The sequence below is a fragment of the Lissotriton helveticus genome, chromosome 12, assembly GCF_964261635.1.
Source record: "Lissotriton helveticus chromosome 12, aLisHel1.1, whole genome shotgun sequence".
NCBI classification, from domain to species: domain Eukaryota; kingdom Metazoa; phylum Chordata; class Amphibia; order Caudata; family Salamandridae; genus Lissotriton; species Lissotriton helveticus.
Genome location: NC_136073.1, coordinates 737,811,851 through 737,823,792, shown reverse-complemented (window position 1 = coordinate 737,823,792; position 11,942 = coordinate 737,811,851). Strand labels below are relative to the sequence as shown.

General features: G+C 41.4%; 1 pseudogene; it reads left to right on the top strand.

The window, feature by feature from the left end:
* The first annotated feature begins 1,824 nt into the window (after nt 1–1,824).
* Nucleotides 1,825–11,942, top strand: part of LOC144798115 (protein spire homolog 1-like) — a 31,080-nt pseudogene continuing 20,962 nt past the window's right edge.

The window sequence follows — 11,942 nt, the reverse complement described above, 5'->3', positions numbered from 1 at the left end:
ACTCTTCCTGGTGGAGTGTCAATACTTGAAGAGAAGGCGAAGGTAAATCTAACTCTTTAAACAAGGATAACAAGATTTGTGAATTACGCCATGAGTTTAAATAGGTTTTTAGTGAAAGGTTAGGTTGTCTATCAAACTATACTCACAAAATGTTGCTCAAGGAGGGTGCCATTCTGGTTGCATGTAAACTGTGTGGTGTACTGTTTACCCTGAGAGAATTGATGCGTTCTGAGCTTGATCAATTAAAAAGCAAGGGTATCATAGTAGAGACTGAAGCAACAGATTGGCTAGCTCCTTTTGCCTTAGCACAAAAGGCTTCTGAAGAAATAAGGCTCTGTGTTGATTTAAGAGCACTTAGCGGGGCAGTAGCTGCAGATAGATACCCACTTCCTAACATTGCAGATATGTTGGTTCAAATGGAAGGAGCTATTGTGTTCTCCACGTTGGATCTCAAAGCTGCATACTACCAGATACAACTTGATAACAAATCTACTGATCTTACATCTTTCATCACACCTTTTGTGCTGTCCAAGTTCACGAGGTTGCCTTTTGCTTTAAATTTAGCTGCCTCTGTGTTTCCGAGATGGAAGAAGTCTTGAAAAGGTTACCTGAAGTTAAGATCTACCAAGATGATGTTCTCATTTATGGTTTTAGTCAAGAAGATTACGATTGCAGATCTCAACTGAAGACGTTTAGAGATAGGTGTTCAATCTTTCTGAAAAAGAGTACCTGGGCCATAGATTACCTAAAGATTGCATCAAGCCCAAAGAACAATTGGTAACATCCATTGAACAACTTCCAGTTCTGGTATGCAGAGATGATTTGGTCATCTTTTTAGGGATGGAGAATACTATAACACATTTGTACTGGGATTTGCAAGTTGCATGCTTGCTTTAAGGACTCTATCAAGAAAGGGTGTGAAATTCTAATGGTCCCCGCAGTGTGATTTGGAGTTCCTAGATATAAAGACTGCTTTGAAAGATGCTCCCCTTTAGAAAGTTTTAATACTGCACAACAATTCATTCTGGCCACCTATGCTAGTTCCAAAGGGTTGGGTGCAGTGCTCAAACAAGTAAAGGATGGGAAAGAAGAGACCATTTTGTGTTTGTCCAGGTTGTTGGTTGGGCCGGAGAATCAGTACTCAGTTATCAAAAAGGAAGCATTTTGTATGCACATGGCCATTAACAAATTAACGAAGGTATTCTGGGGTGATACCTTAATATTTAGGTCTGACCACAAACCACTGTAAGACAAATTTTGCAAAAAGAACTTAGATACTATTTTGTCTAGGATCTGTAAGTAGGAAGTGGCTTTTCTATGATATAAATTTAAAGCTAAGTACATCCCTGGGATGGAAAACAGGGTGGCTGATTGCTTTTCACCTTTAGTTTCTGCACAAATGGAGATGGAACCTTTAGTGAATAACAATATGTGGGACTTGGAATAATGTACGGTGTGTGAGGTTACTGAAGCGGTTTTGTCGGTAAAAAAAGAGTAGAAAAATATATTAAAAAGTGACAATGTATTACAGGAAGAGATCAAAATGTTCACTTGTGACTGGTGCAGAAAAAGGGATGTAAGTGAAGAAATTCTCAAATGCTGGAGTGTATTAGAGAGGAATTATCCGTGAGCATGGTAGAGAGATTTAACAGGGTATTGAAGGAGTACATTCAAATTACTAAATCACAAAACAGAGAGTGAAAGATGGAGATACTAGACAGAGTGAGATTATATAGACTTACACCCTATTCTGTTAAAAGGAAAGTACCTTTTGACCTTTTCAGAGGCAGAAAGTCCAATATGCTGATGTATCGCACTTGGATGATGTACAATCAACTTGATGAAGGCTCATATAATGTAAAGTGGAAAGAGTCACAGGATGGTAAGATGTTGAAAAGGAAACATAACTTCAATATGAGACATGCCACTTTAAATACTGAAGTGAATGTGGGTGACATTGTGAGAGTAAGATATCCTCAGAAGTGTGGGTCTTCTAAATGTTCTATATCATTTAAAGTTGTCAAGGTATTCCAGAACTCAGTGAAGTTGAATGACAATCTAATCTGGAATTTGAATAGAATTACTGTGGTTGTTCAAATTTGTTATGTCGCAACCGTGCCCAGGAAATTAACTCAAGTGATGACCCTGTAATAAAGATGAGTAAACGTGCCGTAGTTCCTCCAAAAGTTTGAGTAACTATGTATAGAGTAAACACCTGTGAAGCTTTGTATGTATGGGTGGTTTGCTTAGGCATTGTTTTTTTATTTTATATACATCGGCATTATGAAGGTTTCGAGTGCGATGAATTAAGGTGTCAAATTGCAAACGCCTTTGAGTAGAAGCCCACATAGCTATATTTTAGGGCTTGCCTGCAGACAGAGTTACCTGACTACTGTTGAAGGCCTATTGTCTGCAATACAATATATATACTGTGGGAATTAGGTTACCCTTGGCTTGATGGATTTCTTGTCTATCCCATTTCCCGACTCCTAATTTAATACCTTTTCTCCACATTATTGTATGCATTTCAATCTCGCTGGGTTTTGACTAGATGAGGTGTATCCTTTCACTGCTGACGTGAGGCCATTGCAAGAAGTGCCTGTAAACAATGGGCTAGAGGGAGATTCTGAAAATATAATGGGGGGGATTCTTTTCCCTACTGATTTGCTTTGAAGTGGTAGCAATTTTAGACATGAGAAAGCAAATGTCATCTTTCACTATAAAAATCGATACTTCTCCTGGTAGAATTGCTCCTGTTGGCATATATGCAATGCACGAGGAACTATTTTTCTCTGCATTTGTCTCTTGCTGCTTCCCCCCCGGCTCTCTCTCCATTATACAGATAGCGGCCTTCTTGTCTTCACAGCCTCCTTACGTTCTGCCCATGGCCCACTGTTCTATAGGCTGGCAGCCATCTTGAAATGTTTTAAAACATGCCAAGATGACCACCCTTAGGTACCCTTGTGCACATGGAGAGTAGCCATTTTGTACATGGATTTTCTTATGTTTAAAAAAACATAATTGCCAGACGGCTACCATCTGTGAGCAAACAAGCATGTGTGGTGACCATACTAGAATGATTTTACTAAAAGAAAAAAGAAAACCAGTACATAGTGGCTATTTGTATACCAACAGTTTTGCACCCCAGTGTCATGATAGAGACCGATTTACGTTGCCAATGCTTGTTGTTCTGGGTATCCCACTTTTGAGGTATTTTTCAGTTTGAAGCATTTCAGAGCTGGCTGAAGCTCTGGCATGTGAATCTACATATACACAAGGCAAATAAATACGCTTTACCAAAGGACACGCATTTTTCTTACCTGCAAGTTAAATTGTTTTTCTAAAATTAAGTCTCTCACTGGTGATCGATATTTGCACAGTTTAATTTACTTTGAGGAGGAATTAAATATTCTCACTCCCTGCTAAAGTGAAACATTTTTACTAAAGTGGCTTTGTCTTGTGAATTGGAGGCTGCTTGGCATTAATTTTTACAAATGGGTTAATTTAAAAAATTTGGAAAACAAAGAGTAAGTGGGGTCGACTCACGTTGATACCTATGATACGTGCCCACTACATGGCATTGCTTGAAGCCTGGCCTTGATAATGGTTATTTTAGTTTTAAAAAAATGAATTAATTTGAAAAAGGTAAAATTAGTTTACGTTTAAAAAATGCCGGGTCAAGTTTCTGCTTTCCACCCAACCTCCCTCACCCCGAGAAGCTGTAATGTCAGGCAGTGAAATGGAGGGGGGTGTAGTAATGTACAGCCACAACCAACATGGTTACTTCAAACAACACTAATGAGCAAAAAAACACACAAAAAAACTCAGTCACCCTCCGCCCTCCCATACTTTTATTAAGGGTATGCCAAAGGACCATCAGATTCTGAGAAGACATCGTTTTGATGATGGATTTAAGAGATTTCAAATGCTGCTACAACACCTTCACAAAAATCACAAAATGTGTCAAGAGAAAGAAGCCACCAGAAGCTGCCAGAAATTGCGTGCTTTGACTCAAAGTATATCCACGTATCATGTGTATTTAAAACATAACCTTAAAAAAAATCAACAACTCTGTCCAGAAAATACGTAGCCGTGAGCTATATGTTTTTTTCTTTTGGGGAGAGTTATGTATTTATAGAATTTAAACTGGAAGAAACCAAATACTGTCCTCTTGCTTGGATAGTCTTTGTGCTTTACGCCCTTAGGCGAATCTTCGCAGACCTGCTTCAGCTAAAGATACAATTCCACAGTTAAAGCTTCGAAAACACTCATATTTTGCTTTTTTTAAAATCAAGGTATGTGTGCAAAGGGTTTCGTTCTTTGATGATGAAGATTGTGTGTCATCTCCTGGATTTTACGTTTTTTTTTTAAAGAAAAGCGGATGCCCCATAGTGCAGTTTAAGAACGTTTTCAACCAATCCAGGCATTTTTTCGGTAATTGGGCATGTCTGCCCATGCAAGACTGTGGGTGCTTGTTGTGTCCTTAATCCTGGCCCATTTTTTATTTTAACACAACGTGGCATTTTTAAACTCAAGGTGGTACACGAATTTTGAAGGCCCTGTTAAAATGGACAGCAATTGATTTTCTATGCTATAGCTTAGCGCCAAGACGCCTACGGGCAAACGCATGCGCTCTACAAGTTGTATTAATAAATAAATAAATAAATAAATAATAAATATATAGCGGCACTGTGTGTACTTCCAAGATTTGTCAATACAGTATGTTTGTGCTACTTATTTCCACAACGATAACTGTATCATTTTTATTAGGTCGAGCCTAGCAGCACGCATGCCGTGCTCTGTGAGGCATGCTGTATCTGGTCGGGCGCTTAGACCACGCCCACCACTTGCCATTTGTCCCTTCGTCTGTGTTTCTGAATTCCTTTCGTCTTATTGGTAAAAGGTTCCTCCATGGCTAGCCTTCAGGCGTGCTTTTTAGGTTTCGCCTGGGCCGGAGCTCCTAGCTCCGCCCAGGAGAAATCTTATGTTCCTACAGTGTAGGGCTTAGTCCCGCCTCTGCTTCCATTGGCTAGCTCCATAAATGGAGGCTAGCCATTGGAAGAGATTGGCTCTCAATCACGCTTTCCCCGTGAAAACGCGATTCGGGGGCGTTTCTGACTCTTTTTTTAAGTCCCGCCCCTTGTCCCGGGCCGCGCTGTGATTGGCTGCCGGCCCGGGACACCCCCGTGACGTCATTCCCCGGGCCACGCTGTGATTGGCTGCCGGCCCGGGACCTGACTTGTTTTGTTTGGGTTTTAATATCCTAATCCGATCATGCAGTACAGCATCGCCAACAGCAACATTTGTCTTTGTCAAAGCTTGTTATTTTATTACTGCCTATTCAGACCCCGGGGAACCCGCCCCACTGAAAGGCAGGCCTGTTTATAGCTTGTAAAATGTTGTGATTAAGGCCTGAGTGAATTCAGCGTATGTTGTTCAGGACGTTGAAGAAGGAACTGTTTGTCAGACCCGTGACAGCCGTTTGCATCCATCCTCGCCTCCTTTCATCTTTCAGAATGCTTTCGGCGCTAACGAAGAAGCAGACACCCGCAGCCCGTCCCAGTCACATGACTGGCACCTCGTCTCCCATCACAAGGCCGCATTGTTTCTCAGCTGCAGGCGTCATGTGAGGCGATGAGCCAGAGCGGGTCACTCAGGCCAGGGAGCTCACTCGAGTAAAGGTGAAGCCGTCGGGTTCACGCGCCTACTGCAGACATATGTCATAATGGCTGCAGCCGGGGGCATCTGACATACTTCTGAGTTCTGATCACAACTTGACTGTTCCATGGATGGTTGCGTCTTCAGGATAAACGTATCATGTTATGTCTGTGGTGCTATAGACGCGGAGATACGAGGGAGTGGAATAAATACGGCGCAGTAATATCATTTTCTTGAGATGCCCACGGAGCTATACAATAGCGCAGTATTTTATGGTACCCGCATATTTATTTTCTTAAGCAAGAAATTCAGCTTTCAGCACTTCTTCCGTCCTGTGCTTGTTTACTTAGCAAGAAATAAAAGTGACACGTAGGATTATTATTATTTTTTTTTAATTGGGGGGGGGTCCTTTCCCGACAAAAAGAAAGGAGACGACCCCTTTCCTCGCGTGCGGTGCGCGTGCTCTTCGTCTCCAGCAGTGAGTGCTGTCGCAGTCCGGCAGCAGAAGCCCCCCCTAGAGAATCCCAGTAGAGACAGATAATGGTACCGATGTGCAAGCGGTTTGTCCAGGATCACACTGTTTGGTAAATTAGGGAATCTGGGACTATATTCCCTTCTTCTGCCATATGCGACAAATTCGCCATTTAATCACATTTCCGTCCCAGATATTATTATTTGATTGACTGATAGAGATCCGGGGACAACGTGGGTGGAGGACAGAAATTCCACCGAAGATGGGACAGACACCCGGCTCCCAGTTCAGGGCGAAGAACGAGCGGGGGCTCAGTTCTTGGTAATTTGTCTGTGAAACATCCGTTTACAATGCATTGGGCATCGGCACTGCAATAAAACGTCACACTAAAACCATTAGCTTTTTAGAAGGGCAACAACGTTGTGTACTCGACATTTCTAAGAAAATATATGAAGTTGCTCCTTGCGTGGAATAATTTATTCATTTCGCCCTTCCACTGTCCAGTTTTTTTTTAAAAGTGTATATCAGTGATCATATTTCCTGTCGTGCCCTGCTTGCCCTTCCAAAATTCAACAAACATATATATATTTTTTTATGCATTTAGTCATTTCTTTTTCTGGAAATTTTATATGGTATATTCACAAAGGCTGCTGCGAGGCACTTCTGTTATCCGAGTTTCGGAAACTTACAAATTAAATGTGTTTTCAACTTCAGGCTTCTTAAGGTTAATATGAGCTTTATATTTGTATCACAAAAGTCCAATACTTTTACTTTTGTACACCATAGGAAAGCGGGCATTACAGTGATGTGAAACGAAGACATCTGATCATTGTGATCAATGTAATTACGTATCCCGCCCGCTGCATGGACGTATACACGTGGCACAGGGTCGTGAGCAAGGCCTGCAGTGTTTATGAACTGTCAACTGTGGGGTGTCTTGTGGTGCGTGAGGAGTTGGAGCTGTGGAGGTCGATGAGATAAACATGGCAAGAGCCCACATCGATTGGCACAGCTCGGACACCGTACTGGCAGCACATGCAGCTCGGCATCACATGCCTTTGTGCATTCCAGCACTCTTCTTTTATGGGGAGTGTCTATTACAACACTTTTAATATTTTGTGGGAGGTTGAAAGTTCAGTTGGATGTTTTTCAAGCCCAGGAAGGTAATCACGTTAAGAACATTATTTAGCAGTATACCTTTCGTAACGTTTTTCCTCCCACAAATTAATTCAGATCTGAAAATTGGCCCAAACATTCAAATACCGGAACAGTCCACAATTCAGGGCCTGAACTTAGAGTTACAAACAAGACAGAGACGTTCTGTTTATTTCCTGTGTTGGTCCTTAAATGCAAGCACCCAGTGCGCAAGTTCATAAATATGTTTATATCACATACTCCCGAAGCATGTGTAATTAGGCTGCTTTTACTTTACTACAGCCAAGTCAGTAAGAACATACAGACTGTGGGTATTTTATCAGTGGCTCCTGTTTCAACTAAAAAGTCTAGAACGAATCCAGAGGTTGCAGGAACAGGAACAAATGCACACACAGTTCTGTGATATTCAAAAAGAGTAAGACATTGAACTGTATTAGTGTGTGAAACGTATACTGCTGTCTGAGCTAACAAACGTTTGTTTCATTGTCTTGTGCTCCTACAGTCAGACTCGGAACCCTCAACCCAGTCTCCTGAAAATGTAACCAATTTCTTTTCCTTTAGCGTTTCAGATGTCCCGCAGTGCAATCACTTCTCATAATTGACTGTAGTGTAGTTCCTATCATCCCAATAGGCTCTGTGCATTGGAATAATACCTACAGCAGTAAAGGCCTAGACCAGACGTTAACTAGGTCTACTACTGTCGATACTAGACTTAAAGTTTTGGGTTTGCCAGCTTAGCTCAGAGTTCACTAGAAACTTTCTCGAATGTTCAGGAAGGACTTAACTTCCCTGATTAGACAAGAAGGGATTTAGTTTCTGACAACCATAGAACATGACAACTTTGCTCTCCCCTAATCAAGAGTAAATCTCGAGAGTCGTGTGAACAAAAGGCAATTTATTTTACTCAGTCAGTACGTGCATTCTTAGTCTCATCAGATTGTAGAGAAAAGGAAGAGACGGGCGTGTTCAATAAAAAGGTGTTATTTATTGATCAGTCTCTTTTCTCATACAAGAGAAATGGATCGATATTATTGCAATACTTATAGTTAAGTAAAGTGCATACATTAAAAGCAATAGTATAAAGTAATACTGTAAAAACATTGATATGGTTTCTAAGCCATAAGATGTTTTAAAATGAATAAAATATATTACATACACATATACATTTGACTAAACGTACTCAACTGGTGTTTCTAAATACGCCTACCCCGTGTACCTGACCTAAGCCTAATACGTGGGCGGGAATAGAAAGTTACAGTTTAAGTTAAGTTTGTTTTTGCCAAGTGAATAACTAAAGAATTCTCTGTGAGGGGTTATTCAGTTCTGTACCTGGAAGTTTAGGATGAATGAGGAATGGTATCTCTTTCTCTGGTCTCGATATTCCAGGCTGCCTGTGAGGGCTACCCAGAAACGCCGGGGCTGGATTTCTCGGCAGGAGAAAGCAGCGCGTCTCTCAGCGCGTCAGGAAGGCGGGGCTGCTGCCAGCGGGGTCTGCTCTGCTCTTGGCTTCGGCAAGTATGGCTGCTCCGTCTCGTCACCACGCGTGAGTTTGCATAGGGCAAGATCGGTAATATTTATACCTTTAAGGTGCCGAGATTGACGTAAGGATGGACATAGATACGTCAATAAGGATGTCATACGACTTGCTCGTTAGCACATTCTTTAACTGAAGTTCTCGGTGAAATCAAAACAATGGCCGCAGGGTTTTGCCCAGGTTGTCATAGGTTTGATTTGTTATGAGAACTCCGTATGCCTTATCAGGGACTGGAGGAATATCGCTTGTCTAATTAGATCGCAAGCGTTATGACCTAATCAGATAACACGTTCCTGTGCCGTAGTGTGACTGCGTCAGATAACGGTATCTGCATCATGGGGATTTTCTGCCTCATGGGCTGACTGCTAGTTAACTTGTTGGTTTGTTTAACTAGAATAGGGTCAGGAATAGGGGGATCGATTCAGAACCTATAGGAATACATAACACCCACTCCACGCTAACTATGTACATATTTACTAATCTATGCATAGTATAACATAGTACAACATACTATAGAGTATAGTGTATACCTTATCACCCCAAAATACATAAATGCATTTTGAAATTTTTCAAATATACGGAAAAATTGCAGACATATGTATTGTATGCACTCAAGCTGTAGAATAATGCCAAAGTAATCGCATTTGTATACATTATTGCTTATTTGGTATATGAGAATTACACATGAAATGGCTTCTTAATACAGAAAAAAGGTTCGAGACCATTCCATCACAGAATAAAATATTTATGAACGTATCAGCGGGCAGCTAATGTCTATAAGCTATCTAAAATTTAGAAACCTTAGTTCTCTAAGAATAGTTCTTACTTTAAGCAGAAGATAGTGTCCCGAAAAATATGCAAAAATATTTGGGGCTGCTGAAAAATTGCTGTCCGTGAACTGGAGGGAAAATCTGTTCATGTGACTTTATTTTTAAAGTTGAAGGCCGAATTCAGGGAACGCCGTGTGCGAGCCTGCTCAAAAGTCTCTATTTCTGTTCTGGAGAGAACATCATATCATTCAGGCTTTCGAAAAAACTGTCAACAGCTTCCTGGGAAAGTTCCACTAACTCGGAAATAGGTGTAATCATGCATTCTTGCGCATGATTGTCTCCATTGACATTCTGATTTGCATTACTGACAGAAGGTCGTACCTGTTCGATGCTGCTTTCATCTTGAACTTCACTACCCATCAATCGTAGTGGTGAAGCTTCCACGAATGCCGTCATCAGGATTGGTAGCCTTTGAGGGCAGCACAAAGCATGAACCTTGATCGGGCTCAACAATGTTTCTGCATCCATTGGCGCATCCGATTGTAGCGTCAGACAGGTGTCTAACACGCATTCTTCTCCGCATAGCAGACACCTCAATACAGGTAAAACACATCTTTGCCACATTGGTCGAAATGATAGAAACCAAGTCATGTTCAGGTCTCTAAGCCGGGAGAGTCCCAGGATTTTTGATATCCGGTCCCGGTATCCAATGGCTAGGATTGTTTCTTCCCTTGTCGCAAGAGTTTTGTCTGTGACATGGGTTGCCATAACGAAAAATAAGGACTAAGAATAGGATTCCTGCAATTAGTCCCAGGATCAGGGGAAGTCCGCCAAAAATCGAATGGACGAAATCTGGAAAGATACCCAGTATGGCTTTGAATGGTGTTAATGCCATCGAAAATACTGTCTTAAATACCTTTGAGACCCCATTGGTATCAGAAATATTTAAGATTTCATTCAGGATTTCCGCGAAATGTACGGGGGAATTAGTTGATAATAATGTATGTATCTCTGCAGTCGTCCTTGCGACTTGTAGATCATACGTTTCTTTTGATGACGAGAGCCTGGTAGGCGTCTGAAGAAGCACTGTTTTCATTCTGCTTAAAGTATCTATTCGAATAGAAGTAATTTTCAAATTGGGCCATGCCCTTGCCTCCCTGTCTGGAAAGGAGCTGGGGAACAATGAGCGTCCACAGCACTTGACCTTCGCAGTCGTAGTTACGAGATAAGGAGTCCCGGGCATAAGACTACAACATCTGCGGTCTACAATAAGAATGTAACTCCCATTATAGAGTCTTTGAAAGAATGGTTCTATTTCTGTTGCAGGTGCGCCTTGCTGGTGACACGAAAGGTTGTATGAATTCCCTTCACAGGCTCCATGCAAACTAATTCCGTTACACAGAAGTGTGCCACTTAGTGACATCGCACAATTGTTGCCACTAAGAAACACTTTCTGTCCTTTATTACTGACACATGCATGTGAATAGGGCAGGTTCCAAGTTGTTTTAAGGTACCCCTTTCCCAATTTCTCGTACATGCCAGCCTGTATATATTTTTGGCAGTATTGAAACCTGAAGGTTGAGATTGGAATATTTATTATCCCATGTATTATCCATTCACTGACAGGTCGTTCTGACATTGTCACTGGTAATCTCTCAAGTTTCTCAATGTTCAGGATTGTATAATCAGCACCCTTTTGTGCCATACTGATTTGTCTATCAGTAAGGTTAAAGATTTGGAATAGTGACGTTGTGTTGATTAAACGCCAAGGCACATAGCCTGAACGCAGATTTTGTAACGTCCAGCCAAGCTGTACAATAGAACGCAATTGTGACTGACCGTGTTGTAATAACAGTAAGTCTTGCGATAATATGTCGATTGCTGAAGACACAATGCTGTCCAAAGAAAAAATTCTGGAGGACAGAGTCATTAACCCATTGTCCACTACAGAAAGTGATTTTTCCAAATTAATACGGTCAATTTCCCGTATTCTCTCTGCTGTTTCAATTTGAGTAACCTTCCAGGCCTCATTGTATGCTGCATATACAGAGGCTGCTATGAAACGCTTTTGACGCTGTTTGCGTGGTCCCAAAGTGAAATCACGCAAGTCCGCACCATCAGTAAGTAAAGTTAGGTGTTGCTTAATTTCTGCCAGTGTGGAAGTTTGTAGCCATTGAAGGCATAATTTGCCCACACTGTAGGTGGTTATTATCCCTGGGTGATGTCTTTGGGGATATCTAGGGTCTGGCCTGGTCATTTTGAACCCCTGTGTTTTGTTCAGGAATCTGTCTTGACAGTTATTAGTATCTGTGGGCCAGATCAACCACTGTTTCCAATCAGGATGTGTTCTGTT